Source organism: Ambystoma mexicanum, chromosome 1q (assembly GCF_040938575.1).
Source record: "Ambystoma mexicanum isolate Mex_15411 chromosome 1q, UKY_AmexF1_1, whole genome shotgun sequence".
Taxonomy (NCBI): domain Eukaryota; kingdom Metazoa; phylum Chordata; class Amphibia; order Caudata; family Ambystomatidae; genus Ambystoma; species Ambystoma mexicanum.
The window spans coordinates 42966232-42981833 of NC_090922.1; the positions used below are offsets into that span (position 1 = coordinate 42966232).

Genomic DNA, 15602 nt, shown 5'->3' on the forward strand with positions numbered 1-15602 from the left:
GTACACAGTTATATTATTTTGAACCATAGGTGTTGACGTTTGAAAAGCCATCTCGGTCTGTTTCAACTTTGAGTCCAGTAGCTGTGTTTAGGAGTACACATGTCACCTTTGAGCCTGCCTTTCTGACATTGCAGGGCAGTTGCTGGGGATGTCAGGGGACAGTCGGAGCCAGATACATAGCAGTTCTAACTTTCAAACACAAAATTATGAATGCCATTTTATTAAAAATCAACAAAACGTAGGCTATCCCACCCTTACGAGATGGCATGCTGTTAGTTACCTTGTGTGCTGTTTGCTTCACTCCCCTTATAAGAACTAGACCCTTAATGCTCAGCCACTGCTACCAACCGGTGAACCAAGGGAAGATAAAGAGATCTTTGGAACGTACATTGACTACTGTAAGGTCTCGGGAAAACTTCTGTTTCTCGCTAAGTTCCATGTTGAACTCCACTGCTTCCTGTCTTGTCCATTCTCTCACTGTGCCACATCTCTTCCCTTTAAAACCCCAGCTATCTCTTGTCTTTTGCTGAGCCCCATGGCCGAACATCCTTCTTTGTCGAGTGTGTTCCCCCTCCACCAAGGCTGAAATGGGGCGGCTATGTGAACATAATGCGGGGATGCCCCATTGAGCCAAGTGGGGAGGGAGAGGCAGGAATACAGAAGGAGTAGGAGTAATGAAGATTACTGGTAAGTAATTCCTACATTACCTCCATGTCCCTCTTCCTTGTTCCTGTACTTGCGTGTGGGGTGTACCAAAGGCGGCAAGCTGAATGGGCAAGAACCATACACACCAGGAAAATGAGATGCAAATGTGATAGCCACCAGAAAGGCAGTTTCGATAGTGAGAATCATGAAAGGGACATCTTCCAGAGGCTCAAAAGGGTGTGCCTGTAGGGCCTTGAGCACCACAATGAGGCAAGCCCGAAACTACCACAGGACAAAGCAAGGAAAACCCCTTCAGGAGCCGAGAAACCAGAGTGCAGTCCTCACCCAACCCCCCCTCCACCCAGAGGATCCCCGAAAAACCCTGACAGCAGCCCACTGGGCCCGCAAGGAGGTCACAGCCAGACCCAGGTCAAAGCTGTGCTGTAAGAACTGAAACATCTCTGCAAGAGAGCAGGCAGCCCCACTGGACCCATGCTTAGCGCAACAGCCCTGAAACACCAGTGCCTAGAGTACAACTTCACTGTGGATGGCTGCGGGTCCCCCTGAATAGAGGCTACCACCCCTATGGAGAGCCCCCTGGCCTGCAGCTTGTTCCTTTCAACTTCCAAGCCCCCCATGAGAACCCCTGAGCAGGAAGCACCGGGGTGTCCAGTCAGATGGGAGCGACCAGAATCACCACCACAGTAGAGTCCCTGATCTTGACAAAGGCCCTGGGGAGCAGGGGCAGAGGAGGGAAGGCATAAAGGAGACCATGGGGCCAAGAGGAAGGACAACGCATCCACCACCCCACACCACAAGACAAGGAAACCAGGAGCTGAATTGGGCCGCCAGAGACGACTGGAAGGGAGGTGAGGAGGGGGGATCCAACCAAGGACCCCCCCACCTCAAGCAGAGATACGGGAGATCGCCTTCTGCAACACCTAGTGCCTGGAAATAACCTGCTAAACCCGTCTGCCACTGCGTTGTGCCCAACCCTGATGTGCACCGCCTTGAGGGACAAGAGGTGCTGTTCCACCCAGAACCCCAGGGAATTTGCCTGGGCTCCCAATGACTCGTGCCGGCAAACCCCCACAACCCCCTCCATCTGTTGATGTAGGACACAGACATGGTGTTGTCTGTCTGCACCACCCAGCCCGCCCCTCAGGGAAGACCAAAAGCCCTGAAAGACGGCTGCCATCTCTTGTCAGTTGGATGAGCGAGATGCCTCCATTTCCCCTGACAGGACCGATCCCCCCCAGGACTGCCCTCAGCCCCTCTGGCTTGTGTTGGTGGTAAGAGTGGTCAACCAGGTCTGGGAGAGGGGAAAGCCCTTCAGGAGAGTTCCCGGCCTCAACCACCACCTCGAGATCCTCCTCGGGGAAGGGAGCACACAGAGAAGGTGACCAAAGTCTAAGTCAGAATCCCTCCAATACAGGTGCAGATGATCCGAGAGAGGACGCAAATGAAGACGGGCCGAAGGCACCAGGAATAAGCAGGATGCCATGTGTCCAAAAGACCTGAGAAACTCCCTCGCAGAGTCCTTCAACCATGATCAGTAGAGACCAAAGAGTCTTCACCAGGTTACCAGCCCTGTCTTCTGGCAACCGAAACCTGTCCCTCCCAGTCCAAAACGGACACCAATGAACTGGTGATCCTGGTACGGTGACAGATGGGACTAGTTACAGTTTGATCAAAAACCCCAACTCCTGGAGAACCCGGCAAGTCGGCCGCTGGTGGACCTGAAGGCTTGAGGAGCAGGATGCCTTCAGCTGTCAGTCGTCCAGATGGGAAGACCTGGATCTTCTGATGTAGGATGTCCATTACAGGACCCAAGACTTTCCTAAAAAGCCTGGGTGCTGACTTCATCCCGAGGGGAAGAGCACAGAACTGATAATGCAACCCCTCCACTGAGCAACGGAGGAAGCATTGATGAGGACCCCAGATGGGAATGAGGACTGGCATCTCTCGATCTCCAGGACACCTATTTCCAGTGTCTGGACCAGGGGGCTCACCCGCTGCAAACATTCCATCTTGAAGTGGTGGATGACAATTCAGCTTTTTCAGATCGATGATGAGACGAAACTTCCCCCATTGCTTGGGGACCAAGAAGACTATGGAATATTGCCCTGTCCCCTCTCGCGGCGAGGGACCAGAGACACCACCCGCTTCCTGAGGAGCTCCACAGTACCACTCGCATGGCCGACCTCTTCACCAAGTTCCTGGGCAGCCGCGTCCTTACTGTCATGATCCCAGTACATGAGCAAAGTTCCCATTCAGGCATGCAGGAGAAGCAAGGGATATCACATCAGTCAGCAGCTCAAAAGTGGGTACAAGCCTGGCACAAATGGCATTTCTACCATTCATAGCATGTGCTCCCATAGTCTTTCATAGTGCTTACAGTGGTCTCATAAACTAAACGGGGCCGCCGCCAGGTCCATAGGTAACGTGCAGCTCATTCTGTGCCTATTGCAGAGGGAGCTACTTAAGCCCTGCCACCGCTGAAGCGCTCACTTCGCATCTGCTCTGCTGACAGCGGGTAACGCTACCGGCGTCGCTCCTCAAAGAACCTGACAAAATAACAGAGACATACATTTTCACAGAAAAAACAGAATTCCATAGTTGCAGTAAAGACTTACCGAACCAAAGTATTTCTGAAGTGTTTCTTCAGTCAGCTGTTTTGTTTGTAGCCGCAACATCTTCTGTTGGACGTTCTCTCACAGCCGCAGCATCTTCAAGCAGCAGTCTTCGTTCGCGGTCGCCGAACCTTCATTTAGAAGTTTTCCTCAGCAGCCTCTGCATCTTCCGAAGGTATTTCTTCCTCAGCTTTCCAGAAACCTGCAAACAATAGGGTATTTAATTAACAAACGAACTTAATAGAAATAAAAAAGAAGTTTAAATAAAGTTACGTAACTGAAGTTTCTTTGAGTTTTCACCAATTAGTTATTACTGCGCTCTGCCCGGAAGGCTGCAATTACTCCTTATAGACGAACGTACGTTTGTTAAACGTTTCTTCATTCCGAGTAATGTCGCAGTCATTCCGCAGCCATTAACCTTTTTCCTGAATTCTGAGAACCTGCAGGAATAAGGGAAACTATTAGAGAAAGAGATCTCTCCAATGTAGGCACTATTCAAAATCAAACAAACTATATTATTATCTCCAAAGACTTACAAAAGACAATTCTTGAAAAGCAAGACATTATAAAACAAGAGTTTATTGAACACCTCAGCTTTCCAAGTTTTGAGTTTCTTCATTCCAACGCACCCCTGAAGAATAACAGGATGGAGAGCTCCACAAAACTTACACACAGATGAAAAGAGAGGGATTACCAAAAGTACACAGTTATAAAGTAACTTCTCATAACATAGATATTATAGTAGTTCTATTGTTGTTTACACAGAAAAGGAATCCTAAAGGTGCCCAAGTAACAGATCCACTGGCTGAGAAGGCATTACTCTCTCGCAGAGTCCAGGTAAGCGTTACACTAACAGTCCCCAAGAGCGCTGGGATGGAACTGAACTCCAGGCAGCAGCCCCACCACACAGATCGGTTGGCCCATAGATCTTTGGAGAACAGAGTACAAACTCTCCAGAACCCTTGAAGACGCCCCCCAATCCGCCTGGCTTATGGACTTCAGCCGTTTGTGGCCAGGGGATGGCCGGTTGCCCTTAAGAATCCGCCTGGATCTCTCACGTCCGGTTCAACAAGCAGCCTAGCTGGGGGTCCAAGATTTAAACTTGGCCGCTTTCTGTGAGTAGGGCTTTTTATGTACCTGCCCCACATGCTTATCTGCACGGAACCCCTTGTGGACTTTCTCTTCCAAAGAGTCCCCAAAGAGAATATGCCCATCAAAGGGGACCTTCAGGGCAACGGTCTTCTGGTGTGAGTCAGTCTGCCAGTCCCGAACATGCAAATGCCGGTGCCCAGCAACCACAGAAACCGTGTCCAGCAAGCATTCCAGCTGTGAGCCGACTGTCTGGATGTGGGGCATAGGGTCGATCCATCTTGCACGGCCTGCGAAACAGTCCGCAGGCCATTAACCACCATCTCGGCAGTATAAGCGGAATATGTACCGGAGCATAAAAACCAGAGTGCCCCAGCATAAGCTTTCCGCAAGGGCCCTTCCGCCTTTGTCAGTCCCATGCTTAATGGCTTCCTCCGGGGCCATGGGAGAGCGATCCACCAGGCTTGGAAAAATACCATCTACTCTCACTGACTGAGGCCGGAGCTTCTCTTTACTCTGAAGAGGGTACTGCTTAGACAGAAAACAGTGGACGGCAATTTGGTCCGGTTCCTTCCAAGTTGCTTAAGAGTTCCTCCTTAATTTCAGTCAAAAGAGGTTGGCCAGTCTTCAGGTCTTTCTTAAACTGAGGAGGAGGAGCCCTAGAGTTACACTACGTAGGGGCAATGCCAGGATATGATGAGGCAAAGCCCATGTAGTGTGCCACCTGGATAAGCATAGACTCCACTGACTCCTTATCCAAGTATTTCCCCTTTAGCTCCTCATTTCTGGAGGTCGGGGAGTCTGAAGAATCACAATGAGAGAAGGAGGAAGGACTGGATGGCGGAGGGCAAGTCTGGACCCTCCCCATGCAGCATTTTGCTTTTTCTTCTAGTAGCGCGTTCCTAAAAACTTACAAGAGCTGTTTTTCTGACTGTGACAAGGAGACAGTCAGGCGGTGTTGTTAAAAGAAAAATTGGTCTTTATTCAGACTTACAACTGTGGAGAAAAAAAAACAAGTCCGGTTCACTGCAAGTATTTCTTCTTTTCTCCTTCTGTGGTTATGCAGTGTTCTTTTCCTGCTTCTTTGCAGGGAATGCAGTAAGGACCTCTGGCAAGTCTTCTCCTTCTAGTCCTCATACGCCCACCAGCCTTCAGCAGCTCCTGTCTCCCTGTCTGGTTGGTTCTGCAACAAAACCAAGAGTGAACACCCTCTCTCCTAATAGCTGTGTCTTTATATATGCAGAGCTTGACAGGCCAATCAGGACTCACTTCCTTCTCAATGTTATATAAGCTCTCCCAAGCCCCGCCCCTTTTTCCCTTGAAGCATGGCGTCCTGAATCTTTCCCCAGCTTCTACCATTTCCACCGCCCTGTTCGGGTCCCCATAGAACAGGTAAGTGGATTGTTGTATATATGCTTTTGTTGGTTTGTGTTTGGGGTTCTCAGGAGTTTCTGGCTGTTCCTGTGGCCCCCCTTGCTCACCGAGCGTTAGTGGAACTGCTGCCTTTCAGCAGTACAGCGTTTCGTTAAACGTGGTTCCGCGGCCCGGGTCCTCCTGATGGCAGTAACAGCCGAATGCCCGCGTCTCTGCTCCTTTGCAGCAACGTGGCGTTCCGGCCCTCGCATGCCCGTCTCGCGGGTCCGGATGTCCATTAGATTCCATGGCCGGTGGCAAACCTTTCACTCTGGTTTCAGCCGACCGGCAGCTATCAGCCGTATGTTCCTCTCTACTGGGCAAAGTTCTTTCCTTACAGGGCCGCACTTTGGCTGTGTCTTCCCCAACGGCGTTTCTCCATTCATTCCTCTCCCTGCCTGCCCGTATATACAGAGTATTCTCCTGGCCCCACCACACCCCAAGCAGGTGTGGTTCAGGTTGCTCTGGGTTGCTGGGGAACCACCTTCTCTGCCACTCTAAGGGATGGTTGACGTTCTTGGTCGTTTTCCTGACTGTTACACTGACCATTCAGCCCTAAGTTTAGGAGGCCGCTCAGGGGAGGACTGCAATGAAGAACAGGAACGCATCATGTGCTTCCTCTTTTCTGTATGCATCCCCGTGCAGATGAGTATGATAGACCCTGACCAGGAGCCAACACCACAAGAACACCCTCCCCTGTGGCAGGGAGTGAATAAATACAGAAGAAAAGTGCAGAAATCGAGGGGGCCCCATGGAGACAGCCTCGGAGTCAACTGTCTCCATTTCAACCCCCACAGGAACCTCTGGAGCGGGCGAGTCGCCCTGGCCCCCCCACAACTCACCACAGACCGAGGACCCACAGGCCACACCAAATTCCTGTAGCCTAATCCTCTTTGCGGTATCCAGCCTCGGCACTGCAGACTACAGATAAAAGGCCCGAGCTTACCACGGCCGCTGTGTCCGCAGCAACATGGCACCGCACGGCCGGGAGCGGGGACCCGGACCTTTACTGCGGACCCGGAGTGCACGCTGGAGGAGGACCCGTTGGAGCTCTCTGCAGCAGGACCCGCCTCAGGCTCCGGAAACAGTGCCCCCATCAAGTCCAGCAAGAGAACGTGAAGACTTCCCACGAAGGGTAGCTCCTGTCCAGGGCAGGAAAGAACTGTGGCCAGCCGGTGTAATGTCTGGACCCGCCCAAGGCTTGTGCCGTGCGTGTCACGTGTACAAAGACATGTGGAACATGATGTCATTAGATTAATAAAAGGGCTGCACGGCTCTCCATGCAGCAGTTAGTACACCAACTCACTACGCCTACGCCTGCGCCCAGCAAGTATGCAGGAGGGGGTCGGCCTTACCCGGTGCCCCATAACAATGCCGACGAGGTCTAACAGAACTTGTGTTTGGCCCGGCGATGCCGGTGCACACATCGAGAGTGCCCGCCATTCGGAGCTCTCTTGTTCCATGTCGGACCATGTCTGACGACCATCGTGGCTGATGAGGTCCCGCGGGCGCCCAGCGCTGGAGTCGCACCATCCTCTACACAACAGGGGCAGTCCTGTCGACCGCTGGCGAGGACGCACAACACTGGAGGAGCAGCGGGAAGCAGAACCCGCCAGAGACTGAGAAGTGGCTTCCACTGCCGCAGGAGCTGGTAATGAGGGATGGCAGAGCAGCTGCCACACCAGGTGAAGTACCAGCTGGAGGAACAGCAGTTTGAAGCCGCCGATCCTATGAGCGAGGCGGGGGCACAGCATACAATAAATTGGCTTTGGCTCAGGGGGAGGAGAAGAATAATGTCGCATTGATGAACTTTGCGTGTTGCCGCATTAAACAGAGCCCGCCTGGGGGAGGGAAATGGAGGCGGTTGTTAGGAAGATTTCCATTTATGGGTCATTTTGCCCCCAGTTGTGAGCCACCCCCAACTTTTTGCTTTTGTCTGGCCATCCTAGCCTGACTTTTACCAGTGGATCCTAGCTTTCTGCTGTACTCCGCTGGGCTTTTGCTCATCTTGTTAAGGGGAAACTGACATGCCCTTCAGACTGTCCGTATTGGGAGACTTTGTTTCCCTTAGTCTTTCACTTTGTTGCCATTTCTTGGCAACATTATCAGTGCACAATGTACCTTCCAGTACAATGCGCTGGGGTCTCTCTTTTTTCATTTTTAAGGCCCTAGACACCCTCAAAGGAGTTTTGGTGAATGTACAAGTTTGTGCAGGACAGAGCTGGTGGCAGCAATTACTTTTAATGCATTTTTGACTCTTTTTCAATGGTCCAAACTATGTTTACTGTGTTTGGCCTAGGACAGTTGCCAGTGCCTAAAATGGCCATGCCACAAGGTCCTGTGTTATGTTCTTTGGCCATTTTGTTCCTTTGCCTTCCCCAGGTCGAGCAGACCCAGGAAATTCCTTATTTGGTCATGCAGACCCTTGCGCAAACCGAAGCTTCTGCGGCTTCTGCATGACTTGTGTATGTGCACCCGGGATGGCGGCTGGAGCTGTCTAGTTCCAGTACACATCCTGCGTGCCAGGATGTCTGGTGTGCTGGCATGACTGGGCCCAGTATGGTATGGAATTAGGAGAGTCTACTTGAACCCGAGCCTACGCTCTTGACTGGCGAAGTTTGGTCCGGACTGCGTCGAGGGTCGGTGAGTATTTGCAACACTAACCAGAGGCCCCTGGCGCATCCATAGACCTTTACGCATGATTGTCCCCCAAGGGCCGCTCACCTTTGTAGGCATAGTCTGAACTACCATCCTATTCCTGATTCCTGGAAATAGCTCTGCGCCCTTGTGGAGACCCTCCTCGATTAGTGGAACTCTATTCTCCATCGCCTTACTCCCCCTTCCTGAGACACTACAGCCCTTTGAAGAGACATGTTGTCCTTAACGCACGATCCAGCGCTGCCGCACTGAACGTACTTTTGAGCATATAGCTCCACACTTCGTAGCGATTGGACTGCCTATTAGTTAGGGTTGAGACTCTTGATGTGCCTAAAGTATATTTGCACTGTCGGACCCTCTTCTGTTACAGGTTGTGGTTCCTACTTGTTCAATATTCCCTTAGGCCAATATACTGTATATATGATTCCTAGTATAGTGTTGTGTTAGTATTGTTAATATTGCTGTGGTTTCATCTTGTGTTTGAGTTAAAAGGCCTTTAATAAATGTATATGAATTTTTGATATATACACCTGACTGAGAGTCATTTGTGGTGGTGTTTACTGTGTGTGCTCATTGTGGACTTTAGATCACACTCACCCCTCCTGAGACCTAGTCTTGACCGCTGCCAATGCTACCATGATTGGTCTGGTTTGTCCAGAAGCTTAACCTGTTCCAAGAAACTAGGCAATAGGCCAATCAGGTCAGAGTTCAGAAATCCATCTTCACAACGGCCAACACCAGGCTTCTTCCTGGGGGAGAGACTCGATGCAGCTGTTGCCACCTGAGACAAACACAGTTGGCGTCTGGAAGGTAGTGAATGCGGTCTGTGAACGCAACCTAACGTCAGCCTGTTAACATCCGCCCATTAACCCATCGAACTTTTCTCTGGCGAGTAACGAAAGAACTATCGCTAATACTGCATCTGGCCCAGTGACTGAAATGTTCTTTAATGAAACTGTGTTCCTGCAGATGGGTGGAACACTTAAAGTGGACACAGTGAGGGGCCAGCCTGAAGCTGCGATCCTGCGAACTGCCTGCAGGTTTAATTCCGACTCAGTAAAAGGGCGCATCAGTGGTGTATCGTCTGCTTACACTAATAAAGTGGTTCTCTAGTGTGTGGCATGAACAATGTCCCACAGGTGCAGTTTTAAAATGTACGTGACTGTTGAGTCTTACCTTTCTATGGACAAACCCCCCATCTCTAATGTGTTTGTATGCCAGCAAAGCAATCCTATGTAACTTAAATGTAGGGGCCATACATATGTTAATGTTGCATCATGTAATTTTTGTTTACTATATACTTGACATGGGATGTAATTTCTGGACCCCTCCCAAGGCTTGTCCTGTGTCACATGTACAAAGACAAGTGGCACATGATGTCATTAGACTTATAAAAGGGCTGCACGGCTCCCCGAAGACCAAGTCCATGCCGTTCCAGACAAAGATCGACGTCTACAAGGCAATCATCAGACTTACCCTGACGTATGCCTCCCCAGCATGGATGACTTGCCATGAGCGACACCAGAAGAGTCTTCAGATAGAACCCGAACCCTCTGATCAGAAGACTCACAGCCACCACTGCAAACCCTTCGACTGCTACCTGCGGCCCAACACGGCGAAGACCCTGTGAAAACAGCCCTACTGTGACAAGTCCACACAGACCATGAAGAATCCTAACCCACTTACTCCACCTGAGAAGATGGAGTAATGAGGCTTGAGCCTCGTATCCAAACAATAACAGCTGATGGATAAAATCCATCAGCAAGAAGAAGACCGGCTGTGTGGCAGTTCGAACACCAACTCCTGCGTCTTATGTCCAGCAAGCATGGAAGATGGAGCTGGCCTTACCCTTGCCCCATAACAGTTGGGTGGCCACTGCCGATATCTCTTAGCAAGGGGGCTGGACCAATGGAGTTTAAAAATAAAGCATTCCTGAAGGAGGTGGGACGCCTCACGTGTAAGTACTGGAACGAGGAAGAGGGACATGGAGGTAATGCTTTTCAAATTACAGTTGGCTCGTGTTAGGGAGAATTCTCCAGAATGGCTAATTTCCCTTACCTTCTAAGTCCCTCAGCAGCTTTGCTGGATTTCTAGGATTTATTTTTTTCAGCTGGTAAGAGTGTGAGCCTTTTTTCCCACTCTTACGTGTGTTTTGCTGTGTTTGTTTAACATTTTCTTCTGTTCATACACAGTGGAACCTCACCTACTCCACAGGCATCATCTTTTTACTGTGTGTTACACAGCACCTTCAGTGCAGTGGCACTGAGTTGTCTTTTAGACTTCCCAACTCTGACTCCATTTTCTGGGACTGACTACTGTCTCCCAGAACATGTAAAGTTGCCATTAACTTTATTAGTCTCTTTTAATCCACAGACCCAGTACAAACTATCTTACATAGAGTACTGGAAAGGGTTAATACTTATCCCTTTTTGTCTGTTTCTCTTGGAGCATTGTTTCGCTCCCTTTTCATCTTCATCAAGACTTGGCTGGTGGCAGTGGTAACTACCCTATTTTTCCTACCGTGGTTATCTTAAATAACCTTGGTATTGTTTTAGGCTATCTTGGTAGCCTCAAACTTAAACCTGCTAGACCATATACGTTTTTATACAGTTCCGGCTGGGTTTATTCGCCATTTCTTTTTGAAAATGTCTTTCTCGCGTTTTACTCTGCGCGAAACCAGGTTTGGTCCCTTTGTTCACCGTCCTTTCGCCGGCTTCTGCACAGAAGCCCTCCTCAGGCGCCTGAAAGTCTGGGTAGGCAGGATGTGTGGGAGGGGTTTTAGGACCCCTGCCATGGGTTCCCTTGGTACCCCAAGTTGCATTCCTGTTTGATTGGCTAGGTGGCTGTCCCGCCAGGACAGCCACCCTGCTGTGTGATTGACAGCCAGGCTGTGTGAATGGGGAAAACTGCATAAAAAGCAGGTCTCTGGGGCTGGAAAGGCAGAGTCGCCACTGGAACGAGAGACCCGAAGAGGAGCTGACAGAAGAGGACCCCTACAACAACTGAACCGCCCGAATCTTCAGACTCCAACGACAGAGAAGATCTTCCAGGAATCTTCTTCCCCTGAGCTGGTGGGACCAACCAGTTCGCCAAAACTGCAAGCCAGGACTCCCTCCCCTGGTCGAATTTGCTGTACAGAGCTACAGTGAACCGGATGGCCAGGAAGGTCGGACCCTGCTTGGGTTTTAAGGAGCGCACCTTTTATTGGCTGCTTTGCTCTGCTGCTGGTTTCTTCCCTGAGCAGTGCAGGACCCTCCAGTCTTCCTACTTCATGTCAGTCCGACAGTCGCTTTCGGAACCGTGAGCCTGCAGGACCTGCCAGGAACGCCTGCCTCAGCTACAGCTTCTTCTCCATTTAAAGGTACTGTGCAAATCCGTCTAGCCGTGGTGAAGGTTTGTGAAACCTTTCGCCAATCCGAGGGCTTGTCCTTCTCTACTCTTTAAACTAACTTTTCTGCCGACCAATTTCGTCCGGAACTCTTGGCAAAGAGTTAACCGCGAACTACCGTGAACTGTGTGATCTTGAGCAAAATACTTTTGTCCTGTTGACTTTGGCCCTAAGCCTTTTTTGATTTGATTCCATCATTGTAGTTCCTCTTTCTAAATTGCCCTGCTTTCTCACCGGTTGGTGCTGCTCAATTTTTATCTAACTTCGTCGTTCCCTCCCTTTTAAATTATTGGAGTGCCATTTTGCTCACATTTCATTTTGAGCTTAACTTAACCAGAATCTTTTGGGAGTGGTGTGGTGTATTAAGAGTGTGATTTTTCAACTGCTTTAATTTAGTGAAATGTTTTACAAGTGATGTGTATACATGTATATTCTTTTACTCAGAAACCTTGAGTCAGCATTTGTTTGAATCATAGTAATTGCTGTCCTTTGTGTAACTATTGATACTGCTCACTTGCTCTTGAGAAATGTCTGCCTGCTCAGCCATCGCTACCACTTTACTGTGTAGTACAGGCTTGTACCAAAGGTGAATTTGTACTGTCACTTGTAGTCCTAATTGTGTGTGGTGTTCCCAAAGGGTAGTGCATATAATTCTGCCTAACAGCTTGCAGGGCAGGCTTACAGTTAACATGCCCGTCTCCTTCTGCAGCTGTAAGGAACGCTTGTTTGCCCTGTCTCTTTAAGAGGCTGAACTGTGATTGGTCCCATTGCGCTGTGACTTTCCACACAAGCCGAAGTGTATAGGTTGTATGCAGAATCTGTTCTTAATGTTCATTAGAAATGTACAGCATACGACTACCACACTTGCCCTATAAGGTAAGTGATAACCACTTTTTCTGGTAGGGTGAAGTTCTGAAAGGCAGCGATGGCAGATTTTCGCTTCACTGGCTGCAACCGAATGAATAATACAAACAGCCTGTAACCCGACCTGTTTGGGGCGGGGAATGAGTGATGTAGAAGCCACGATTCCAAGGAATCAGGAAGTGTCTAGAGAGTCGGGAGAAAAAGGGCAGCTTGTAGTTCTAAGGATTGCATTTACGGCTTGTATACGGTGAGATCTTGGCCTAAATATAGACCCAGAACCTTCCTTACAGAAACTGTACTTTTCAATCTTAGTGTGCAGTTGTATTTTAAGATTGCTAGGTATAGCCGCGTTGCTGCTTTTAAAAATATCTAGCTGCCATCCCTCCAACCCTTTTACATTCCTCAGAAGGTTGAAGTCAAATGCTCTTCGAGGGTGTGTACTTTAAAGTAAATGGAGAGAAAGACTGCTTTTGACGAAGATGGTTTGACAGGAGAGGAATCTGAACCTAATTGAACTCCGTTTGTGGTCTGTTTCTTCTTTGAAGATGAAACGTTCACCGTCAACATGAGCCTAAAAATCGCGTGGCACCCTACATTGAGGGGTTGTTGCAGGAACGGCGTTGGGCATACTTGGAGATGAAGAGAGCTTAGAACAGTGACGTAATAAGCAACTAGTTTGGGCAGCCCTGTGAATATGCGGAAGTTGAAGGGCAGAGGGCAGCAATCTGCCTTGACGCGCAGCCCAAGGCTCTAATGGTAGGGACGCTGGAGACTCCCGTCAAATTGTCCCACAGTCTCGGAGTTTTCATGCTTCGTCACAGGGGAAGTGCTTTAAAAAAATCGAGATGGTCGGATCCTGCAATAAAATGTATTGGACCGGACTGTGGTGGCTCCTCCCCTCAGAATGTTCAGAGGATGCCTGTAGTAATGTGGTATATAACATCGCTTTGGCAGTAAAGTACACGGGGTTCCCACTGAGGAGTTAAAAACGTAACACCTCTTTGTTTATTGTTGGAAATGCGCGGATTACTTACTAGCAATCTTAATTTCTGTTGGTCTTAATCTTCCTCGTCCCAGTACTTACTTTTGATAGACTCTGCCCTACCAGGAACCTTTTTTTCCTTTTCTACTGGCTCTGCCCTTCCTTAGGATGCACAATTTCTTCCCTAGTCCCTACCCACGATGCCCCAGTTTCAAACCAAATTTCCCACCTTTTCCACCTCTGGGGAGAAAGAGGTGGGACATCCGTAATGGGACAAGGAAGAGTATTTGTTGGTTTGTTTGTTTTATTACTTGTTTTGCGCTCCAGACCCTTGGGTATCAGGGCGCATTGCATAAGATTACTTACAGTTTAGTTACACATTGCATAGGATTACTTACAGCTTAGTTATACATAATGAAAATCACATACAGAATACAATTTAGTTACATAGCAAGCTAATTATATACATACAAACTATATACATACATGTTGTTCAGGATCGGTCATGTGTATGGTCAGGGCAAGACCTTACTTGTCAGAGTCTTTGAGCCACCTTATAAGGTTCTGACCGAATTTAAGGTAGGGTTGATTCTCTCGCAAAGGAGGGGGGGGGTAATGAATTCCAAAGTTGAGTCACTTTGATCTGAAAACTCTGTCCCCATTTGGGACTGAGAGGCAGTTTGTGCTGGATGATCTGGTAGGTCTTGTAGGAATTATTTTGGTGAGTCTCTCTATTAGATAGCGAGGTGCAGCATTGTTTAGACATTTATAGGTGAGTGATGCAACTTTTAACTGGATTTTTTTCAAGAGTTGTTCCAGTCATGGGTTTTTCTAGTTTCGGAGATGTGCTCTCTCCTCGAAATTCCAAGTGCTGCTTTAAGAGCATTATTCTGGAGGAGCTGGATTCTCTTGATATTTGCCTTGTTAGCGCCGATGTATAGGGCATTACAATAATCGAGCTTCGACAGAATGAGTGCTCGAGCCAGGATGATGCAGCTATTGTTGGAGAGGAAGGGTTTACCTGCTCGGATCAATTTGCAAGTATATGTATTGGCAGAGGCCATCGCATTAACCTGCTTATTAAAGTTGAGGGTGGAGTCCAAATAGACCCCCAGCGTGTTCAACTCCTTGGTGGCGGTGATAAGGTTATTATCAATGTTAAAGGTAGCGTAACTAGGACCCAGTTTTTTGAGAGTAGAGGCGGTGCCCAGGATGATAATCTCCGTCTTATCATTCAGGCATAGTCCATGGGTGGCCACCCATGCCTGGATAATGAGATACACACTGTTCACCAAGGCCAAATCCTAGTCATAATCCCCAGTAAGTGGTAGGAGAATCTGAGTATCATCTGCATAATTAGTGTAGGTGATACCAAGATAGTCCAGATCATCGAAAAGGAGCTTCGTGAAAATGTGGTATAACGTGCGAGAGACACATGAACCCTGGGGCACTCCGCAGGTGATGGGGTCTGCAGCTGCAGTGGGGGAGAACACCCTCATAGTAATGTTATTGAGAAAGGATTGTATCCATACTATAGCTTCTTCAGAGAAATGAGCAGCCGAGTCCAAGTGGTGGCAAAGGACCTTGTGGTCCACAAGGTCGAACGCAGCTGATGGGTCCAAGAGGAGGAGTAGGGCTGGTTTCCCTTTGTCCCTAAGCTCGTCAATGTGGGCCTTTAGGTCTATTAAAGCTGTTTCAGTTCCATGCTGGGGCTGAAAACTAGACTGGTGGGCTCCTAGCAGGTGGTAGGATTCCATGTGTTTCTGTATTTGTGAGTATCCCATCTAGTCTATGATTTTCAAAAGAAATGGCACTGTTGTGATCGCTCGGTAATTAGTGGATGTTGCAGGGTCTAGCTCTGTTTTTTGAGTAAGGGAAGCACCCAAGATTCTTTGAGGTTACTTGGTATAGATCCTGTGGAAAATGAAGC

At 48.9% G+C, this 15602-nt stretch overlaps 1 protein-coding gene across 5 annotated transcripts in view; it reads left to right on the forward strand.

Moving 5' to 3' along the window:
* The window catches only part of IST1 (IST1 factor associated with ESCRT-III), a 615340-nt gene that overhangs the window by 46557 nt on the left and 553181 nt on the right, over window positions 1-15602 (forward strand). The window contains exon 1 of one of the 5 annotated variants that reach the window (XM_069635497.1): window positions 12849-12937. The exons of 3 other annotated variants lie outside the window; for them this stretch is intronic. The gene's annotated coding sequence lies outside the window, so the exon portion shown is untranslated. Of the gene's footprint in view, window positions 1-12848; window positions 12938-15602 lie in introns of those variants that run through there. One more of the 5 variants, XM_069635498.1, reaches the window with a different exon arrangement.